Genomic DNA, 23,185 nt, shown 5'->3' with positions numbered 1-23,185 from the left:
TGAAGCGCCCACACAACACAACGAAAACTTATCCATCGGGGTGAATCCTTTCGGCTGTGTACTTGCCTCATCCATCAGTGCAGGCGTCTGCTTTTCTGAGATGCTCACAAAGATCTGTGCATAAACCCATCCACAGGAGCAAGGCAACGCTACAGCTTCCGGAAAGAGTTAAGAAATATTATTCCAATTCCTTTGGTAGCTTTCTTTATCCGTACCAGATTGTGGACCGTGTTAAGAGAAGGATGTGGGACATCACTTGTACCTGCCTATGAGGTGTGAGGAGCAGGTGGGACATCACTTGTACCTGCCTATTAGGTTTGAGGATAAGGTGGGACGTCACTTGTACTTGCCTATGAGGAGTGAGGAGCAGGTGGGACATCACTTGTACCTGCCTATGAGGTGTGAGGATAAGGTGGGACGTCACTTGTACCTGCCTATGAGGTGTGAGGAGCAGGTGGGTGTTGGACTTGGCCCTTCTGGCAGGTTCACCCCTGAACTTTTTGCCTGGTGTTAATAAAGAATTATAGTGATTTCTGGGCTTTGCGCACTTTGACACTGTGGCGCAGTGTAAAGTGCGTGTGTGAGATTGGCCTGCCCTCCCATAGGAATGCATGGGGAATGTCTGTGTCCCTGGTAGTTCCTAATGCGTGAGGCGTGCATGCTCAAGTTTGGTATGTGCGAACTCGTGAGAGTGAATGCTGCGCAATGGTATGTGTCTAGTGGGGAAGTGCCACTTCCAGACATGGCTGTGTGTGTGCTGTGAAGGTGCTGGCGTGTGATTGGCTAGAGCTGGCTGGGATGCCAGGCTCCAGGAGTCTGTGTGGGTCTGCCCCGGTGGTGAATGGAGAGATTAGCATGCTGATGTGAGGGAGGGGCTTCGCCTGTGTCCTGAATGAGGCTGGGTTTTCCCCACACAATGCTGGCTCCGCCCCCTGTGGTGCGACTGATGACCCTAGCCTGCCTGATGAATGAAAGGGGTGGTTGAGCCATCAAGGGTGCTCCAAAACCTGCTGCGACTGGTTTCTCCCCCACCCTGCACCTACAGACAAAGGATTCACTAGTATAAGAAGGGGCTGTGTCCCCTTAGAAAGTGGTTCTCTTCCAGGATCCTGATAGGAGGAGGCTGCTGCTGGTGGGGCCCAGGAGGGACCGCCATGGGGGCTGTCTCCTGCCCTGTGCGCTGGCCCCTGGGCCCTGCATGCCCCTCCTGATGCGCAGGACCATCTGCTGAGCCTTGTCCTGTGTGCCCTGTAGCGCTGGGGAGCGCTTTATTGACTGCTAGCGCTTAGAGCGCTCTGTTTTCCACTAAGCGCGTGGGAGTGCTTCCTTTCTGCCTGCAGCGCTGAGAGCGCTTTTACTAGTCAAACCGGTGCCCACCCGGCATTTGCGGAGTTCTGCTGCACTCGGTATTTATTTATGAGAGCCCACCTCGCATTATAATTTTAAGAGCCGGTGCCCACCCGGCATGGCCCCATGATCACCGCCGCGGCCCCAGACCCGGAGAAAGATAGCCGCCGGCATCTCCACCCGGCCGCGCTGGGATTGGTCCAGCCGGCCGAGCCTCCTGATGATGCCTTCCCCGGGGCCGCGCCGTGATTGGCTGCCGGCCCAGGATTCCCTAGTGACGCTGTCCCCGGGCCGCGCCGTGATTGGCTGCCAGCCCGAGGACTCTGAAGTCCGGCCCCCCGAAGGAACGAAGAAGCAGGTAGCGGCGGGAGCCTACTCCGCGCTCCTGCGTTGCCCCGAGATGCCGCCGACCCCCTCCCCCCCCGGGGCTCCCTAGAGTGAGGGAGAGCCCCGGAGAGCGAAATGAGGCAGGCGGAGAAGGAGAGACCGGCGCACCAGAACCGGTGAGTGCTGCAGCGCGAGAGGGAGAGGAGGGACTTCGGGGCATATTGCCGGTGCCCGCCCCTCCCCTCCAGGGAATCCTTTGTTGTGCTGCAGAGGCCCGTGGGGCCCCCTGTCGAGTCCCCCGAGAGGGACTCCGCCTACCTTTGCCCTGACGAGCCTGCGAGGTTCGATCCCCGCATTCTTTGATAGAGCCCAGAGAGGCTCGGGGCCATGGTTGCTTTAGAGCCCAGAGAGGCTCCAGCGACGGCCGCATTTTTGTTGGGAAGCCCTAAGAGGGCTCCAGGGGCATTTGTTCATTCTGAGTCCCCGGAGGGGGGACTCCAATGTTTTGGGCGCAGTGTTCCTGAGGGGCTAGATAGAGCCCCTGGCGATATTTGTTTCCAGCTGCCCAGCAATTAGTGGGCAGCTGCACCGTTTAGGTCTTTCTCTTTTAGGGACATGTACTCTGGACTTTAGGAGTGAGGCACACTCCTTCTTTATCCCTGGCCTTTCCCCAGCTGCGCAGCACTTAGTGCCAGCTGCAGCGTTTAGGCCCCCTGTTCTGTCCCTCAGCTGCCCAGCAAGTAGTGGGCAGCTGCTACGTTTAGGTTTTGGCGCAGTGGCGCAACCTGGACCCTGGACTTTTGATGTAAGTTCTGTGTTAATGTGATTTATGCGAAGTGTTCTTTGCTGCACCTCTGAATGTGTTGTAGATGCATCATGTGCCTTGTTCCTTACACTGCTGAACGTGTGTTGATGCATCATGTGTTCCTTACAATGCTGAATGTGTTGTTGATACATCATGTGTTTTCCTTCCCTGCACCTCTGAATGTATGTTTATGCGTCATGTGTTTTGTCCCCAGGTCTATACCCCTAAATGTATGGTGATATTTAGTTGGTTGTTCTTGCTAGTACAGGTGGTGCTAGTGAGGTCCTGGTTCCCTGCGTGACCTGTTCCTAGGGTGGTTAGGATTGCGTAGGTGGTACTTACCTTTACCAGTAGTTACTGATTGTGTACTTTATGTGCTATTTTGTGCTACAGTGATTTTCTGTTATGTTCTAAGTGATATTCCAAGGACTTGATACGGAGCTCGCCCCCTGACCAGAGTCCCAGGACCAGTGGACTCTATTGTGCCTTCCCTGACAAATTGCTGGGACTTGTCTGATCTCCCTGGGCCACTGGGGCCTCACTGAAGTGTGCCTCGCTCACTCCCCTCGGCAGCTCGTACACGGCAGCCCGTCCAAGCCTCGAGCCGCGCCGTTCTCCCCTGAGCCGCGCCGCTTCGCTGGGCCGCCCACATCCTGCCTTCCCCTCCTCTTCTGAGCCGCACACATTGGTCGCCCCAGAGAAACGCTTGTACCCTGCCGGACGCCCGCTCAAGCCTCGAGCCGCGCCGCTCTCCCCTGAGTTGCGCCGCTTCGCTGGACCACCCGCTCAAGTTTACTAAGGAGGTCACTCGCATTATCCCTGCAACCAGTCTGGAAGGTACTGTCCGTTAGGCTCTATGTTCTAAGTTCTAGGCCTACAAGTATTGTATTCTAAGTTCTAAAAGTGCTGATTCCTGACAGTGGTCCAAGTGGCCCTGTCTTGTACATATCCCCTGTAAATTCTGCCCGTGCCTGTTGGCACATTGTAAAGTGTGTGTTTTTATCTAATGTGTTTTGGTGTAATACAAAGGCTATTTTTATATATAACCTTGTGTGGAGTTTCCTTTGTGGTGGGCCTTGGGTGTTGTTGCTGGGGTGCGTGCGCAAATACTTAACTCATATCGTCTCCAAGTTTAGCCTTGCTGCTCGCGCCACGTTACCTAGAGGGTGAGCAGGGGTTATCTTGGCGTGTAACTCCCTTGCCCTGACTTAGGAGTGGTGGTTTCTGACTGACTTTGGCGTAAGCCCTGGCCAGCCAGGGATCCCATTTCTAACAGTGGGACATCACTTGTACCTGCCTATGAGGTGTGAGGATAAGGTGGGATGTCACTTGTACCTGCCTATGAGGTGTGAGGAGCAGGTGGGACATCACATGTACCTGCCTATGAGGAGTGAGGAGCAGGAGGGATATTGCTTGTACCTGCCAATGAGGTGTGAGGATCAGGTAGGATATCCCTTGTACCTGCCTATGAAGGGTGAGGAGCATGTGGGACATCGCTTGTACCTGCCAATGAGGAGTGAGGAGCAGGAGGGATATTGCTTGTACCTGCCAATGAGGTGTGAGGATCAGGTAGGATATCCCTTGTACCTGCCTATGAAGGGTGAGGAGCAGGTGGGACGTCACTTGTACCTGCCTATGAGGAGTGAGGAGCAGGTGGGACATCGCTTGTACCTGCCTATGAGGTGTGAGGAGCCGGGTGGGAATGATCCAGTGGAGTATCATGGGGCAGTGCTGGCACCTCCAGCTATCCATGTGTCACAATCTTATTCTTATTGATGACGTCAAATGACAATTGTTTGTGAGTAATCAAGGCTGGTTTATATTTCAGCTCTATGTTATTTGTCGTTGCCGTGGTTTCCTCTCCCCATACAGAGTTGTTTGGTTGGTGCAGCGGATGCGCTTGTGCATTTGTACCACCAGACAAGTGGGAGTCAGTGAGCTCTAAAGGACCCGCCATGCTGCCTCCCTCTTGTTTCTGGCTGGTTTTTACCCTAACATTAGTTTCACTCAATATGAAAAGAATGTTGGGCAGTGGGCACTGACTGGCTATTGTGATTGATTTATGTTTGAAATGTGTGTCAATATTTATCAGCCTGTATTGTGCATTGAGAAACTAGAGGACGGGGGAGGAAGTGGTAGTTTAACCCTGTGGTCTCTACAGTGGTTGATTGCTCTACTCATGAATGTACACTCAGTTATATCGTAAATACTGCGCTTAATGAATTATTTGTTGTCATTTATGTCCACAATATTGAATCAATATCTGACCCTCTCTTCCCCACAGGCTTCCAGGGTCTTTTATCAATTGGTCTGTGCTCGATGAACTGAAGAGAGCCAGACCCGAGTTGGAGATCGTGGAGTAAAGCCAACGAATCAGGACCTCCATCTTCTAAGATGACCCGGGAAGTGGAGTATCCTGGACAAAGATGGCGCGTTGTCACCATTAGTCCCCCTTCACACGGACAATACTTTTGAGTTATGCAGGTTGAATCACTGCAGGGGGTCTGGTCACTCACTCCAGGGGGCTATTAAATCACTCCAGGGGTCTGGCAAATAACTCCAGGGGGTCTGGTGAATCACTCCAGGGGTCTGGTCAATCACTCCAGGGGGTCTGGCGAATAACTCCAGGGGGTCTGGTCAGTCACTCCAGGGGTCTGGCGACTCATTCCAGGGGTCTGGTCACTCACTCCAGAGGTCTGGTCTCTCACTCCAGGGGTCTGGTCACTCCCTCCACAGGTCTGGTCACTCACTCCAGGGGGTCTGGTCAATCACTCCAAGGGGTTTGGTAAATCACACAGGTGTGAAAGATGCTGCTTCAGACGCTTCCAGAGGCTTCCGGGGACTTCGCTGGACCTCACTAAACACATATGGATCTCTTTCAAACACTGACTGTCAAGTGAGTGAGTGCAACATTTAAATATGTCACATTATGGGCTGCCTGTCTCAGAGAACTAAAGCATCAGAAGGGTGAGCCGGGACCAGCTCGTAAACAGGGGGCAACTTATATCGAGAACAGAACACCTCAGAGAAGGAGCCAACCACACTCTGGGAATGACAGAGCTGAGCATATAAAGAATATGACAACAAGTACAACTCTGTGGAAGTGAGAGACAAAACCTTAAACAAACTCAAAGATAACAACATATCACAAAAGAAACAGACTGTGAGAAACACAACCTCAGTTTAATGTATTGCACCTAGATTAATCTCAGCAATTGGTAATCACTCCGGCCGTATTCCACTCCTTACATTTTTGTGCACAAGACCAGGTCACCTGTCAACAAACTCAGCAATTAATTTTGAATATTGAGTCATTAATCAGTGACTCTCCATCAAGTCTTCCTTATTAACAGGAGGTTTTAACGCAAACTTATTTACGATTAGGAAAAACTTGGAGTTTGTTGAGCAGGGTGATTTGAAAATATTTCTTACAATATATTGCCTACAACAACAGTACTTCATGAGGAAGAAGACAGATCCTCACCACTCTGTGTAACTTAGGGTCTCGATAGCTGAATGGAAGAATAAATGCGGATGAAACAGCTGAGCTTTGATCAAGGAGCTGTAACAAGACAAGCATTGATTATACACTGATTTATGCGTCGAACTTCCTATTATCCAACGACCTTCGAACCATCAGCAGCCCAGAAAGTGAGTACGAGGCGCAGACGATCTTTTTAAATGTGGGAGTTAGAAGGTTTGCGGATTCCGGGTACAATGAGTAAAGTGACAGAATGTTATGTTGTGTTATGTTATACCGGGGTTTTATATAGCGTGCGGCTACTCGAAAGAGTGTCCCGACGCTTTGAATTGCACACTAATCTCATAACACAACAGGGAAAGGAAATAAAAGACAAAGAGAAAGGAAAACCTAATAGGACCAGAAACTAAGAGGTAAAAAGCCAGGTTTTGAGCCCCTTCCTAAAAGCCAACAGGTTAGGAGTGCTGCGCAGGGACACAGGCAGTTTATTCCACAACTGAGGCGCAAGTAATTTAAAAGAGCGACCACCGGTGCGAGCTCTCTACACACGAGGAACCGCAGCAAGAAACAAGGATTCTGACCTGAGTGACCTGGCGGGATGGTAAAAGGTCAGCCTTTTCTGAAGGTATTTTGCTCCGGAGGCGTGCAAGGCTTTGTGTGCCAGAGTAAGAGTCTTAAAAATTACCCGCTTCCGGACAGGAAGCCAGTGCAGAGCCTCCAGGAGGCCCGAGGCTCTGGCACGGCGAGATAGTCCAAAGATGGCACGTGCTGCCGAGTTCTGGACAACCTGTAACCGTTGGAGCAGGTATTCTGGCAGGCCGAGATAGAGGACGTTGGAATAGTCTATTCTCGAGCCTATAATCGCCTGCACCGTGATCTTCCTGTGTTCCTCCGATAACAGGGGAAGAAACTTGCGTAGCATCCGGAGCAGGCCAAAGCAGGTGCCAGTGAGACTGATAACCTGTGAGCGTAGTGTGAGGCCATTGTCGATCTTGATCCCAAGGTTTTTAGCCACCTGGGACGAACTTGCTGGTGGAAACATGTTCTCAGGCCACCACACTTTCCAGTCCGGGTCCGAACTGCACCCAAAAAAGAGGACCTCGGATTTATCCGAGTTGCACTTGAGGCTGTTATGTTGGAACCACTGAAACACAGCCTCAAGGCAACCCTGGATCCTACCTCCATCGAAGTCTGCATCCCTCTCACAGGTGAAGAGGAGCTGGGTGTCATCGGCGTAGGAAACGATCTGAGCCCCGAAAGACTCCGCCAGTGCCGCCAGAGGGGTCATGAAGATGTTAAATAGAGAATGCAGAACCATGTCATAATTTCACCCCAGTACATAGATCTGGGCCTTTTCGCTCACCATGTCATTCCAGTTTGAACCCAGCCATATGCAAATCAGTCTTGACCCTGCGCCCAATGGGAACAGTCCAGCCAGAACTGTCAGGCCAAGTCCTCCCTGGACTGGAATCAAGCATCCTAGGACCGCTTTCAGGCTGTCAGCCCTCGTCAGCCAGGATAGCTTGACTCCAGTAGCACAGTGAGCCCAGGACCCACGTCTGGGCATACCCGTCCCACTCAAGGTGACAAATGCAAAAAGAAAAATTGAGGGATAGAATGCAGAACAATGTCATACATTCACCCCAGTATAGAGATCTGGGCCTAAATCCATCATTTTTTTTGCTCACCATGCCATTCCAGTTTGGACCCAGCCATATGCAAATCAGCCTTGACCCTGCGCCCAATGGGAACAGTCCAGCCAGAACTGCCATGGCAAGTCCTCCCTAGACTGGAATCAACCCTCCTAGGACCGGTTTCAGGCTTTCAGCCCTCGTAAGCCAGGATAGCTTGACTCCAGTAGCACAGTGAGCCCGGGACCCACGTCTGGGCATACACGTCCCACTCGAGGTGACAAATGCAAAAAGAACAATTAATGGACAGAATGCAGAACAATGTCATACATTCACCCCAGTACAGAGATCTGGGCCTAAATCCATCGTTTTTTTGCTCACAATGCCATTCCAGTTTGGACCCAGCCATATGCAAATCAGTCTTGACCCTGCGCCCAATGGGAACAGTGATGTACCATAAACCCAAACTCGACCACACTTAGGAATGGCCCAGTATTTTATCAAACGAATCAAATCAGTCGGCAGTGAAGAAGAGGCAATTGTTTATTCCAAATAGACTCTGCGCAGAGGAGCCACCTCGTCCACACCCAGTCAGTACGCCAAGAAGACTCCTGAATTACACATGAGACCAGTCCTTTATACAAAACACACGTTACATGAAATAACTATATTTGGCAGCATTTCAATAGGTATGAGATCTTCGGGAAGAACCATATATGGCAGACAAAGACAGCTTAGAAGTCTGTTTCTTCTATTATAAGGAAGGTCAGAAAGGATAACTCCCTTTCGTCTCGGTGCATGGGAGTAACGGCCTGGCTCCGGCAAGAATGTGCTTATCGCCCCTAAAGCCAGATGTGACCTTGGGCCTTGGAGCAAGGAAAACAGTAATGAGTTCAGCTGTCCAGTAACTCAGCTAATTGGGACCTGAATGATATATTCAAAGAACCACACATGTTAGCTAGCCAGGCCCGAGTCGACAAATGATACATAACTGTAAATACATATGTATGCAGCTACATCATGCTAACAAATATAATGTTAGCAACTCCGGTAAAAGCAATTCTGTCTCTCAGAACTGCCCTTTTAGCGTGATGTAGCTAATTCAATCTTCAAAGATACCCTCGTCTATTTGCATCAAATCTTGAATTTCTTGTTGCACCATTTGAGATTTTTCCTTGGTGGGTGGTGACGGTACCAGGGCAGAACATACTCTCCTGGCACAATAGGAAAAACAGGCAGGCCCACAATGTATGCATAGACAGCAGGTAAAAAGGACACTCACTACTCCTATCAAAGCCATCAAAATCTTCCACCCCCAGGTCGACAATAGGTCCCAGAACCAACCAGAGAGGGACCAGTTCCCAGTATAAGCATGTATTTCTGATGCCAATCAGTGTAACTTTTGTATGGGCAGATGGACAGGACGGGCGGAGTCAGGGATGTACGCACAACAGGAGCTGCTGATGACGCGGCAGGCTCCTCCTCTGTCTGCTAGGATGACATCCAACACCATACGGTTTTGAAGCGGGACGAGTCTTGTAGCCTGAAGCTCTATGGTCAGATTAGGCAATATACCAGCAGTAGTATTAATGACTCGCTCAACTATTCTGGATAATCGTCTCACTTCCTTAATAGTTGTTATGGGTCCCCATGTAGGAACACTCCCTTAACTATATCAACAAAATGTTGTTCAGGGGGATCTGTTTGATCTACTTCGGCCATGTCCAACTCTCTTTTCTCCCTGTTCATTAGGGACCCTGGTCCATCTAACCTATGATCCTTATGGTAATTTGAGGGAGCTATGTATACAGGAGGGTATAGAAAAGATAAATAACACCGCCCCATCCATCCCCGGGGAAGCCAGATGAATGCGTTTTCTCCACAGACAAAATATACATTATGGGGCATTATCAATGGTGGACTACTGAAGGTACGGAGTCGATAGGTTTAATTGCACTGACTATCCCCTACGCAAATATGTCCTGCTCCTTGTACACAGAATGCAGAGGTACTATTTAATATGGGCACCGGGTTAGGTTTATCATCAGTGACATTTCGATCTTGAAAGTGTTGGAAATACTGGGTAAAATTGAACTCCACAAAGTCTAGAATTTCCGTCCTTAACCAGGTTACATTCTCATAATCAGTATACATGTTCATAGAAGCCTTGGGATCCAAGGACCCCTCTCCATTATTCCCTTGTGGATCGAAACCTTGGTGTACCTCTATAAGTCAAAATCATCTCGTAGTCTTTATCGGTATAGCGGGAAGCATCTACAGTGTAATGTAAGTACATCATGCTTAATAGTTTAAACCAAGCTTCACAACTTCCTAAATAGGACAGCGGCAGTGAGATGAAAAGGTCATGTTGATGCCTTACAGAGGATAATAACCCACAAACCCAACAATTGGTCGTATTAGTAGCACTGTGAGTCTGATGCAACATTTCTACGAATACATTCTTAACATAAGTCTGAAAAATGTCTCTCCCTGAACGCCCACCTTTGGAAAGAGCTGGAGACAAATAAGGGATCCTCTGCAATGGCCTACCTCCAAGCAGCTATAAAATCCCTTGCATTAAAATACCTTTGGGAGTTGAGCTGTTCACATAAGTGCTTCAAGCGCTTGGTCAACAAATCAGTAAAAATTCTCTCCATGGAGGAAGATAAAGCAGCGTTAACCAGGAGAACACATGGGTGGTTCATAATCCAAAGCTACACCAGCGCTTCACCCCAACCATACCTCAGTACCAGCTTTTCAAGGAAGGCGAAGGAAGAATTCCTGCGGCTGAGGATGGGAGTAATCCCGTCAAAAGTCCATCTTCCCCCATGGAAACGCCTGGAATCCAACTCCAACTGTAGGCTTTGCGATAATCCAAATGAGGACGTTTTACACTTGTTATGCAGCTGTAAAGCCCTAGACAGTGCCTGAAGGGACCTACTAATCCAGCTCTGGAATTAATACCGTGTGCGAACTCGCAGACAAGCCTTGCTGATCAGCTTTAAAGGAGAAAATATCCAACTGGCCTGTCGACTAGTGCGCTTCATGAAAATAGTTAATACGATCCAAAATCCTGAGACCAGCGATTGAATTAGACTCATAAAGACCCGTTCCTGTACCTTAAGAAAAATCTTTTTCAACCAACAAAAACCTAGTAAATGCTGAACGGTCTCTTTTTTTTAAAACATTTGCAACTCATTGTACCATTTTTGTATAGATTTATCGTCCATCCTTTGAATTTTCTTTTATCGATTTTAACTGCTTTTTTGCAAAACTCATGATTGTGAAATTCTTCTTGTATTTTTTTTATATAAAGTGTTTTTGCAAAGATTTTTATTAATCATGCAATAAAGTAAAGTAAAGTTACAAAAAAGTCTATCTTTGTGAGGGGCTAATATAAAGAAATGATACTCTGGGGTTGGAGTAGAAGTCCCTATCATAGTATGCATAGGGTGATGTAATTCTAAATATAAAAACACACTAATGATTATAATAAACAACATTGCAATAGTAATCACGAAAGCAACCTTCACTCTGGTTGTCCATGATGAAAACACTGGTGCATAAAATGGGCATATATCGAGGAGCAAGAGGACGCGCCTCCTCAGGCATAAATCGGCCAAAGGGATACATCTTAAATAAAAAAGTCCAAACTATTCTAAGAATACGCAGTCCGTTCTGCCAGAGGGTGTTTCTTTCCTGTGTCCATCTAGAGCCTCACAGGCAGGCTCCTATCGTTCATCAAAAGAAGAGATCCTCTCATCCACTCGTTTCTCCACCGTACAACCTGGCCCTTTTTCTTTTCAGTCTTTCTTTCTGAACAGAGCAACACAAAGTTCCAGCTCTCAATGGGTTCAGTCCAGTGTCTCGCTCAGTATCCCCAAATTCCTCTAGCAAGTCCCTACTACTCAAGTTCTTCCCTAGCTCCTTTGATTATTGGGGGTACCGTGTTGGTTTTCTGGGCCGCAGGTTGTATCGAGCTTGACCTGGCAATTCTTGATCTTTAAACAAAACAGACATGGTGACATCCGAGGTGCCAAATTTCCCCTGCACCCTCCATTTTACAACTGGAGCTACAGATCCAGAGGCCGATTCTGCACTTGCTGATGTGGCCTCTCTTGTGCTCTCAGCTCCCCTTTCTTGCCCTTCAAATTTCTGGGCGTCGGAAAAAGGAACCAATCAAGGAGCTCTTTCACTTTCCTGGGTCAGTATTCCTTCTGAATTTGGGCAATCAAATGGGAGGGGAAGAGGTACTCGTTTCACATGTGCCACATGCACCCAATGTTTCCGTCCAGTCACCTTCACCGCTGTTCGGGTTGCCAGAAAAATCTGCACTGGTTCCGACCACCTAGGCTCAAGACTCGATTTTCGCTGATAATTCTTTACCATTACCCACTGGCCGGGCTCCAAACGATGTCCTGGACCCTCTGGCAGAGGCTGCAATGTATCAGATACCTGTTGGTGAATAGAACGGAGATCTTTAGTCAATGCATACAAGTAATCTGTCATCATTGGGTAATTTATTTCTTTAAAACTTCTCGAACGAGGAACCCCGCAAACGTTAGCCGGTCGTCCAAAAATGACCTCATATGGGGACAGACCTGAACGGGAATGAGGAGTCATATGTACAGACATTAGAGCTAGATGCAAGGTGTCAGGCCACTGCAACCCAGTACTCTCCTGAATCTTTGCCATCTTTAACTTCAAAATCCCGTTATATTTTTCCACCAACCCAGCTGACTGAGGATGTCGAGCAGCATTAAACATCTGATTTATGTGTAGTCCATTACAAATATGCTTGATGAGAGCAGCATTAAAATGGGTCCGGTTGTCTGTCCATATGACCCGAGGGACTCCATATCTTGGGCATTACTCCTTAATCAGGGCCTTTGCAGTTGCCAATGCAGTATTTTCCTTAGTAGGGTACGCTTCCACCCACTTACTGAATGCACACACCACCACCAGGACATTCTTCAAGTTATTCACTCTCTCTAGTTGAATATAATCCATTTGGAGCACCTCAAAAGGTAAAGAAGGTGGTGCACAATTCCCACTAAGAACAGGTTCCCTCCTCCCAGGATTATGCCATAAACAAACCATACAATGTTGAACCAAATGAATGGCAGTTTTAGTAATATTGGGATTATATCAGACCGGGTCCAACAGTTTACAAATTCCCTTTGCTCCTATGTGAGCAGCCCCATGTGCCATTGTCACTACAGCATTAACGAAAGCGTTAGGAAGCATCCATCTTTGTTTTTCACTTAAATCAACCCAGCACCCGTTATCATCCAACCTCCCTACTTCATTCTCCCATCTGGCCAGTTCAACAGGGGTGGCTTCCTTCTGCATTTCCCAAACACTTTCCATTGTGGTATCAAACATATCAGCCTCCTCCACCCATCTAGTTGAATTCACATACATAGGGGACATTGTAGATCTAGCTGTCTCTTTTGCAGTCTGGTCCGCGAAAGCATTCCCTTCTCCCACAGTGTCCACTATAGCTTTATGGCCGCTATATTTAACAATGGCTACCTTCCGGGGCAAAGTCAATGCAGTTAACAACCTTAATATCAGGGGACCATTTTGTATTCGTTGGCCATGAGAAGTGAAAAATCCCCTTTCTGCCCACAACCTTCCAAAACTATGAGCAACACCGAAGGCATACTGGCTATCAGTATAAATAGTTACCGCCAGTCCTTCACTCAATTCACATGCTCATAACAAGGCCATTAGCTCAGCTGCCTGTGCAGAATGATAGGGAACTCGAGACATTTCAACCACAGTACGCAGCATGGTAATTGCGTACGCAGCTGTCGTTGTGCAATCTGGTAACTTAAAACAAGAGCCATGCACATACAACTCCCCTTGGGGTTCAGATAGGGGCGTGTCAGTGAGGTCCACCCGTCCCTTTGTTTCTTCTTCTGTCCGAAATATACAATCATGTATGTCATTGTTTGGTTCATCCGAAGGGAGGGGTAGCAACGTGGCTGGGTTCAGAGTGGCACACCTTTTGATAGTAATATGGGGAGCAAACAAAGTCAATTCATATCCAGTAACAACCGTCTACCTCGTGCACATAAAGTACAATAGGCTTCCGGTAGTCTGGAGTTCCTAAACAGGTGCAGAACAAAGAGCAGTTTTCAAAGAATCAAAGGCTGTCTGACATTCATCCGTCCAGGGTAAGGGTTCATGCACTTCTTTCATAATTAAATATAACAATGGTTTAGTAAGAAGAGAATAATTAGGAATCCACTGGCGACAGTAAGAGGTTATGCCATGAAATGCACGAACATCTCGTTGAGTACGAGGAACAGACATGTTAAAAATAGTAGACACACGTTCGGGAGTCAACTTCCTCCCCTCTTTCGACAGTAGATGACCAAGGTAGGTCACCTCCTGTCGACAATATTGAAATTTGGAAAGAGACACTTTATTGCCATGGGCTGCCAAATGGGACAGCAATTTAACAGTCACCTCTTTGCAGCCCTCCTCTGTATCAGATGCCACCAGTAAGTCATCTACATACTGGAGGAGAACATTTCCTGGAGGCAAAGTCAACTCGTCTAAAATTACCTTCAAAGACTGACTGTAAATATTGAGGAGCACGACAAAATCTAGAACTGCGGCCTGATAATTTGAAACCAAAAATATGTCTGCTCTCAGGATGTATAGGAATGCTAAAGAAACCATTCTTTAAATCGATAACTGAAAAATATTTAGCCATAGGAGGAATCATAGTGAGTATTGTTGTAATATCAGAAACAACTGGATATTGTGGGACTTCCACTTTATTAACCTCGCAGAGGTCAATTACAAAGCGGTACGTATCAGCATAATCAGGACTGCTCCGTATAGGAGCCTTTTTCAAAATTGGTAATATAGGACTATTACAGATATTAGAAGCTGTTTCTTCCACCACCCCTTTATCAATCAAATCCTGAATTATCAACATTAATACCTTCTCACCAGCTAGGGATATTTATACTGTGGAATACGGGGCAAACAAATGTTTGGTTTCAATGTAATGGAAACTGGTGGTATATTTAATAAACCTACATCAGCATCCCCAGTCGCCCACAAAGTAGGGGGAATGTTCGCCAGCTCCAGAGGGAGCTGGTCGTTTTTCATGAAATTCTTTTTCGTATACTGTCCTGGAGATTGAACTGTTAAATAAACTCCATCCGGAGAACAATACATCTGGGTATGCATTTTTTTCAACAGTTCCAACCCCAGTAGGTTTTCCCCACATTGCAACGTCAACAAAAATGGAGAATCCACTGTGACTGGACTCATCGTAAATGAAATAGGCTTGGAAATGGGACTCACCACTGGGACACCAGAAAATCCAACTGAAACATTATTTTGCCCGGACAGAGCAGCCCCGGGGACCAATGAATGAGAGATCGAACTATTCATTGCACCCGTGTCCACCAAAAAGTTCTCAGATTCCCCCATTATCTGTCCTTTAACATAAGGTCCCCTTTGGTCAACGGGTACTGACACTTAGCCCCCCCTCTGTCCGTGGCTATCCTATGCATAAAAATATCCGTCTGATTCACTTGTTCCATAATCTTTGTTGTAGTACTGCTTTCCGTTATTACTATCAAAATAATTACCTCCATACTCACCTTGTGTCGTTTCATCTTGTCTCATATCACCTCGATCAACACCACCTCGTCTTCTTCCTCTACCTCTACCTCGCACAGCTCCGTTCTGAGCTAGGAGGTAAGGACATTGAGCTCGCCAGTGCCCTTCCTCTATACGATAAGAACACTGATTTGGTCCCAAAGCAACAGCTGACCCTCCTTCTCTCCTTTCAGTTCCTGCCCCTCTTTGGCTAGATCCCCTAACTCTTCCACTCCAACCCCGTCCCTTGCCACCTGCTGTAACAATACTCGAGTTTTAAGATCCTTAGCTTTCTTATCTGATCTATCTTTACTCTCATTTTCCCCGTGTTCATAATACTGAGCCATACTCAATATAATCGACGGGGTAGAGGTGGGTCAAGTGCTTTCGGCGGCCTAAAGCCGTGCTGATATTTCTGGCTATAAATTAGTCACAAAACGATTAATGAACAATCTTAAACCTCCTTCTATGGACAAATCTTGTCCACTGAAATCAATGAACACACCCTCAAATCGAGTAAAGAAGTCCGATACACTTTCATCCTTTTTCTGTTTGCATGCAGTCAATTTATCCCAGTCTACTTTCCGGGGTGGGATCAAAATGTGCATATACGCATTATTCGGCCTGGCAAGGCCAAAATCTCGGCTCTGGGTTTGTCTCCAGGTTTTTGTTCCCCATCCCAAGTCTTAAGTTGGTCCCACGTTCCTCCTAATTCATTAGCATGGGGCTGATCATGTACCTGACGCCATACATCAACTGGGACTAATAATCCCCAAAACAATTCTATATCAGCTAACGTCATCACGGCTGAGGAGGCTGCCTCAGTGAGTTCTTTATAATAGGCGGAGGGATTTTTACGCGGATCAGGCAATTGTGATTTTAGGGAGAGAACTTCACTTCCCTTCCAAGGGGTATATACCCACTGCTCCTGGAATCGAGCTTCCACACGAGCTTGAATGACTTGATTAGCATTGTCTTTAAGTTCCGGAATCTCAGGATGATAAATGGGATGAACTTCCCGCATCGGATGCTGGGAGTCCCATGTAGGACTATTTGTAACTAATCGTTGCCGATATCGTAATATGGTAACCAGATTCCCATATACATATTCCTGTCTTAGTTCAAACTTATGGGCCCAGTCCACTATATCATACAAAACCTGCGGGGCCCTCCCATCATCAAACCGCTGTTCCCACAATGATATCAGACGGCCCACCATAGTTTCTAATGCATACTGCTGCATAACCGGTTCATAATCCTTCATAGTTCCCCAAATATCCTCAAGAGTATAAATAGTGTTCCGCACCCATTAGGACGCCTGATTTATTACCATTTGCTTCTCTTCATATCCTACAACAGCCCCTGTATATAATCATCGAACACCCCCTAACCTGGGAGCTTGGGAGGGGGTTACATCTATTCTGGCAGGAGTTGTGGTGGCGGACTGAGAAGGCCAAGCTACTGAAGACGAAGGGGAGATTAGGGTCATTGGGGACGTGGCAGAGGTCAATGGATCTGCGGTAGCAGATGTCGCAGAGGGGGAAGAAAGAATAGCTCCATCTGGTACCGCAGAAACAGGAGACGCAGGGGCCGTGGCTACCATAGCGGGTGCAGTGGGAGCACTGGCCAAGGGTATCGCAGGATACACTCATTGTGGAAAAATAAGGTGGCGGGGCACAAGTATTCAATATGTCCTCTATGTCATCTTCTGCCTCAGTACGGGCTGTATAACTTTTATCTGCTTGTAATCAAAACTGTCTATCCAAACATTACATTTTTTTCTCTGTTTGTTCTTTGTCATATGCTATAGCTTTTTGCGTTATGGTCTGTCCATTCTGTAGTTTTAATAATTTCTCTTCTCTAATTCGGCGGTGTTTTGCCTCTTTTTGCCATAACTGCAGAGAATTGAACATTCCCTGTCTGCTCCTTTTCTAAAACAGTCGATCTGGCAAATACTGTATCTTTTTCTCATCGAAAGAGCCGGTTAAAGGCCATCTTAATTCTTCATTATCTTTTGTATACCTATGTCATAAATTACTAAATAAAATGGGCGTAAGACCATGTTTCACGTACATATCAAAATTTGGGCTGCCCTCCAGCAGGGCAGGTTGACTTTCATCTAATTGTATACTTTTTTGCCGACAACAGCATCCAAAACATATTTTACTAAAGCACGAAATTTTCTCTAATAATCAATCAGCACACTCCGTTACACATACTCTTAACATGGCCATGTTCCATTCACTCTCAATATTTCATCAGCTTCGCACCAACCATACACATTGAGGTTGACACACACTTTATCACAAAAAGAAGGGAAACATTATTTTTCCTTTTCAATTCTAAATCATGATTCAAAACAGCCAAGGAACGGAGCCCGTCGACTCACGTTCATAGAGAAGCTGTGGCCCACCGGCCACCGGACCAAACAGAGACCCAGAAATCAGGCAGGCCAAAGACTACCAAGAGGCCATCAGACAGGAATTAACCACAGACCGGCCTACAGACCATACCATGGGCCTCCCTGTTTCACCTTAAGGACTATTCTGACTGAGCCCGCTGCCTTAGCGTCGCTTCAGATGTGTCCAGAAGTCACCCAGTTACCGCCATGGGCCTTTCCGAAGACAGTCCGGCCGGGTGCGCAAAAATGTCACACCAAGGCGTCAGATTAAAACCTCTATTGTTCACCAAACAAGCCCGCGGAGCATCTGCCCGTGCAGCCTCACTGCTGCCCCGTCAGATCTCCAAAACTCCTCGTGGTACGCCGACCACCAACCTACCAAAATCAAATTATTCAACAACGTTGTTCAGGGACTCAATCCACATACAATAAAACCAATACACTCACCTGTTGCACTCAGGTATGATTGCGAGTTCTCCACTGCCTTCTCCAGAAGATCAACTCGGATCGGTTCCCGGGTTACACTCGTAGGACTCCGGCGAGGGGTCACTGGCAGCAGGGGGCTCTCTGATCGCGGGAGCGGAGTCCAGCTGAAAATTCGAGAAAATTGAGTCTGCCCCCTCGACCAAAGTACTTCTCTAATGTCCTTATATCACCCCATGTTACGGGAGGACGACCCCAAACGCGGAGTCCCGGCGGAGTCGCCAACTGATGTACCATAAACAACCCAAACTCGGCCACACTTACCAATGGCCCAATATATTATCAAATGAATCAAATCAGTCGGCAGTGAAGAAGAGGCAATCGTTTATTCCAAATAGACTCTCCTCAGAGGAGCCCCCTCGTCCACACCCAGTCAGTGCGCCGAGAAGAGTCCCGAATTACACATGAGACCAGTCCTTTATAGAAAACACACGTTACATGAAATAACCATATTTGGCAGCATTCCAATAGGTATGAGATCTTCGGGAAGAACCATATATGGCAGACAAAGACAGCTTAGAAGTCTGTTTCTTCTATTATAAGGAAGGTCAGAAAGGGTAACTCCCTTTCGTCTCGGTGCATGGGAGTAGCGGCCTGGCGCCGGCACTAATGTGCTTATCGCCCCTAAAGCCAGACCTTGGGCCTTGGAGCAAGGAAAACAGTCATGAGTTCAGCTGTCCAGTAACTCAGCTAATTGGGTCCTGAGTGATATATTCAAAGAGCCACACGTGATAGCTAGCCAGGCCAGAGTCGACAAATTCAAGATGGTGTCAGTGCGGTTCCTCTAACTAGGATGCAACTTGACCTATTTACAAGAAACGTAAACTACATTTAATTTCTAACATATAATGATACATAACTGTAAATACATATGTATGCTGCTACATCATGCTAACAAATATAATGTTAGCAACTCCGGTAAAAGGAATTCTGTCTCTCAAACAGTCCAGCCAGAACTGCCAGGGCAAGTCCTCCTTGGACTGGAATAAAGCATCCTAGGACCGCTTTCAGGCTTTTAGCCCTCGTCAGCCAGGATAGCTTGACTCAAGTAGCACAGTGAGCCCGGGACCCACGTCTGGGCATACCCGTCCCACTCGAGGTGACAAATGCAAAAAGAACAAATGATGGACAGAATGCAGAACAATGTCATACATTCACCTCAGTACAGAGATCTGGACCTAAATCCATCGTTTTGTTGCTCACCATTCCATTCCAGTTTGGACCCAGCCATATGCAAATCAGTCTTGACCCTGTGCCCAATGGGAACAGTCCAGCCCAAAGTGCCAGGCCAAGTCCTCCCTGGACTGGAATCAAGCATCCTAGGACCAGTTTCAGGCTTTCAGCCCTCATCAGCCAGGATACCTTGATTCCAGTGGCATGGAGAGCACGAGACTCACGTCTGAGCATACCCGTCCCACTCGGGGTGACAAATGCAATAAGAACAATTGATGGACAGAATGCAGAACAATGTTATACATTCACCCCAGTACAGAGATCTGGGCGTAAATCCATAGTTTTTTGCTCACCATGCCATTCCAGTTTGGACCCAGCCATATGCAAATCAGTCTTGACCCTGCGCCCAATGGGAAGAGTCCAGCCCGAACTGCCAGGCCAAGTCCTTCCTGGACTGGAATCAAGCATGCTAGGACCTGTTTGCCCAGACCTAGGTCCCTTGCTCACTTTGCCACTGGATTCAAGCTAGTCTGGCTGATGGCAGCTGATTAGCTAGAAACCGGTCCCGGGATGCTTATTCCCGTTCCAGGGAAGACATGGCTTGGCAGTTCTGGCTGGACTGCTCCCATGAGGCACAGGGTCAGACTGATTTACATATGGCCATGTCAGAACTGGGGTGGCGGAGTGAGCTAAAGAATGATGATGGATTAAACCCAGATCAGTTGACTGGGGGTTAGTGCTTGCAATGTTCAAAACTCTGTCCATCATCCCCTTTGGTTTTGCTTTGTGCACCCTAAGTTGGCAGGGTATTCCCAGACATGGGTCCCTTGCTCACTTTGCCACTGGATTCAAGCTAGCCTTGCTGATGACGGCTGATTAGCCAGAAACCGGTCCCAGGATGCTTGTTTCAGGTCCAGGGAAGACATGGCTTGTCAGTTCGGTGTGGACTGTTCTCATGAGGCACAGGGTCAGACTGATTTGCATATGGCCATATCTGAACTGGAGTGGAGGAGTGAGTTAAAGAATGATGATGGATTAAACCCAGATCAGTTGACTGGGGGTCAGTGTTTGCAATGTTCAACACTCTGTCCATCATCCCCTTTGGTTTTCCTAAAGTGAGAGAAAAGTCAAAGGGCTGTCTGGGGTGCGATGTGGGTTAATATATGGATTTTTTTATCACTGGCAGTTCTCTACAAATAAAGGAGGCGATAAAACCAGTTGCACCAACAAACTGATACACAGTGAAACAAGCATTTGCAATGCAATCGGTCTTGCCTTTGGGACCTTATGTGTATTTAGCTATGCAGCACATTAGCCTGGGTACTGAAATATCTACTGTTCTTTAACATGGAGGAAAAGTAAGCACCAAACTGCGTGACACGCCAGGTATGGGAACACATGGAGAGAAATATTGACTTTCAGTGGGAAATGGTATAGTCCAAAGGTCTGTTTTTATTATAAAATCAGGGCTTTCGGTGGTCATATCACTAAAAATACAAGATTTGAAAAAAATATTATTATCGACGGGTGCTTGTGGAAGACAATTTCTATGGACTGGAATCTAGAGAATGCTTAAGTGATCCTGGTATTTTACTGACCTCTGCTGGTCGTTTTCTATCAAGAACGTTAAATAGAGGCAGTTTTCAGAAAAATTAAAAAAAGAAAGTCCCTCAGCAGAAAGCAATTCTGGTATTTTATGACCTCTAATGGTCGTTTTCTATCACAATTGTTAAATAAAGACAGTTGAGCAAGCAGAAAGCAATTCTGGTATTTTACTGACCTCTACTGGTTGTTTACTATCAAGACAGTTAAATAGAGGCAGTTGAACAGAGAAAAAGTCCCTACGGGGAAGCAGACAAGTCCTAGGGCTGATCACTAGAGCCAACAAAGTACATACACATATAAGTATGTACTAAAGTATATACAAGAGGTCTTGAATGCTCGATCTAAAAAATATAGGAGCACTAACAAAAAAAGAACAGTCCTTCAGAGAGCAACGAACATTAAAGCAGGAATATAAAAAATGAAGACATTGAATGAAAATGAAGAGACAGTCAGGTACTTGGTTAGCCCTCCAATCAGAAATAAAAACTGGCAATAATAAAAAATGTTGTTCCTTAATATCGAGCGGCCTACAGCCACATATCACTTAATCAATCAACAGCATCTGTACCACGTACAGCTACCTCATGGTGACTGAGAGTAAGGCGGACAATCAAATCTAGATTTGGTCAAAAAGCCAGGTTTTTAATCCTTTCCTAAAATATAAGAGCGGAGCAGAGTATCGCATATCAAGCAGTAAATGGAAAGAGATAATATGAGAGTTATATGAAAAAGTCTGCCCCCCAACGGCTTCCTGGAGTAATGGGGGCTTTAAGCCTTATATCTTCTGTACGTCGAAAGCGCTAGAGCTCTTACTAGGAAATAGTCGAGAATATGGGCCCACGCTTATGATAAAGACTATGAAAATATGACCGGTCCTGTTGTACAAAGCCATCGTTTTTAAGAAACAAAAGATGGGGGTGTTAAACTCCTTGTTTATTATCATTATACAGAAAATGTGTAAGTTACGATCTGGCCCACCGCACGCTTGCATAAGATCAGAATTCAGATTAAAGCAGCTAGCTCCCTTAAACTATATTAATCTGGTTAATTATTTATGTGATTGTGAGAATGCACCATTGTCTAGTTTAAAGGGCCTTATTGGGAAAGATCTGGGAGAAAACCTGAGCACAAGCGTGGGAGCCAAGGGAGGCGAGTTGAAACTGATATTGAGAAATTTTTAATTATCTACAACAACAAAAACACTGGTGTCAATCCCAAAGTTAACTAGGAAGATGCTAATTGTTAGACGGACCGGGAGGGTCGGCCGAGGATAAGGGGAGAGGTCTCCGGGAAGAGCCGTCTCCAGCGATCGTACAGACAAGTAACTTCCCCCCCACAGAGGTACACCACACAAGGATAAGGTTTAACGTTCTTTATAAGCAATCTTTAAGTACGGTGAAATGGTACAAGGAGGTCTGGACTCAGGGGTCCCCTCGGTTCTAGTCTCTTGGTTGGGGAAAGGGGTAGCGGGACAGTCTTGTTACCAATCTGGTAGATGCAGGGATAGATGGATAGCTCACAATCCTCGAGCTCGGCGTTCTAGATGGTCGGGCCGCAGGTCCCGAGGTGGTCGAGGGTAGCGACGGTCCGCGGCGAAGCCAGCAGGTCCCGATGAAGGTGGTAGTTACAAACGGGCCGCGGCCACGCCAGCAGGTCCCGACGACGATGAAGGTTTCAGAAGGTTGCGGCAGCGCCAGCAGGTAGGACGATAGTTCGCAAGGCAGGGCTACGGGAGCGCCAGTAGTCCGTCAAGGATGAGTTCTTCACTGCGTCTCTCGACTCCAGGATACAACTGCCTTCCTGTTCTGGAGCTGCCCCAGTTATAGGTCTGGCGCCCTTTGATGTCCGGACCCTCGCACTTGGAGGTCGGGAGGTCCGGGATGAGGGAGTCCAGACACCCAGCAGGGGGGTGGAGCCAGCGCCTGGGGGAGCCGGGGGCGATCGGCACCTGGCGGGGGAGAGCCATCGACACTTCTTTCTCCCATTGACCTGCCAAGTAGTCCGCTCACCTCCTGGGTGGATGGTGGTGCCGGTATGTCGGGGCCTGGCCAGGCCCAGGGTTAGGGTCGATCGGAGGCCACGCTGCCTCGTGGTGCTGTGTCCAAGATGGCGCCCAGGCCGGGCGAGGGGGCCGGTAGTGATTTGGGCCCAGGATGTGGAGATGTCCAGGGGCAGGGGTCCCATATGAGACGGGAAGCAGGTGGTTTTTGTGTGTAACACCTGGAGGGCCGGGCTCGGGCCTGGTCATGCGGGGAGGGAGCAAGCCCTTCACGTGGCCTGTCCAACATGCGTCCCCCCCAGCT

Source organism: Lissotriton vulgaris, chromosome 6 (assembly GCF_964263255.1).
Source record: "Lissotriton vulgaris chromosome 6, aLisVul1.2, whole genome shotgun sequence".
Taxonomy (NCBI): Eukaryota; Metazoa; Chordata; class Amphibia; order Caudata; family Salamandridae; genus Lissotriton; species Lissotriton vulgaris.
This window is presented reverse-complemented; position numbering follows the sequence as displayed.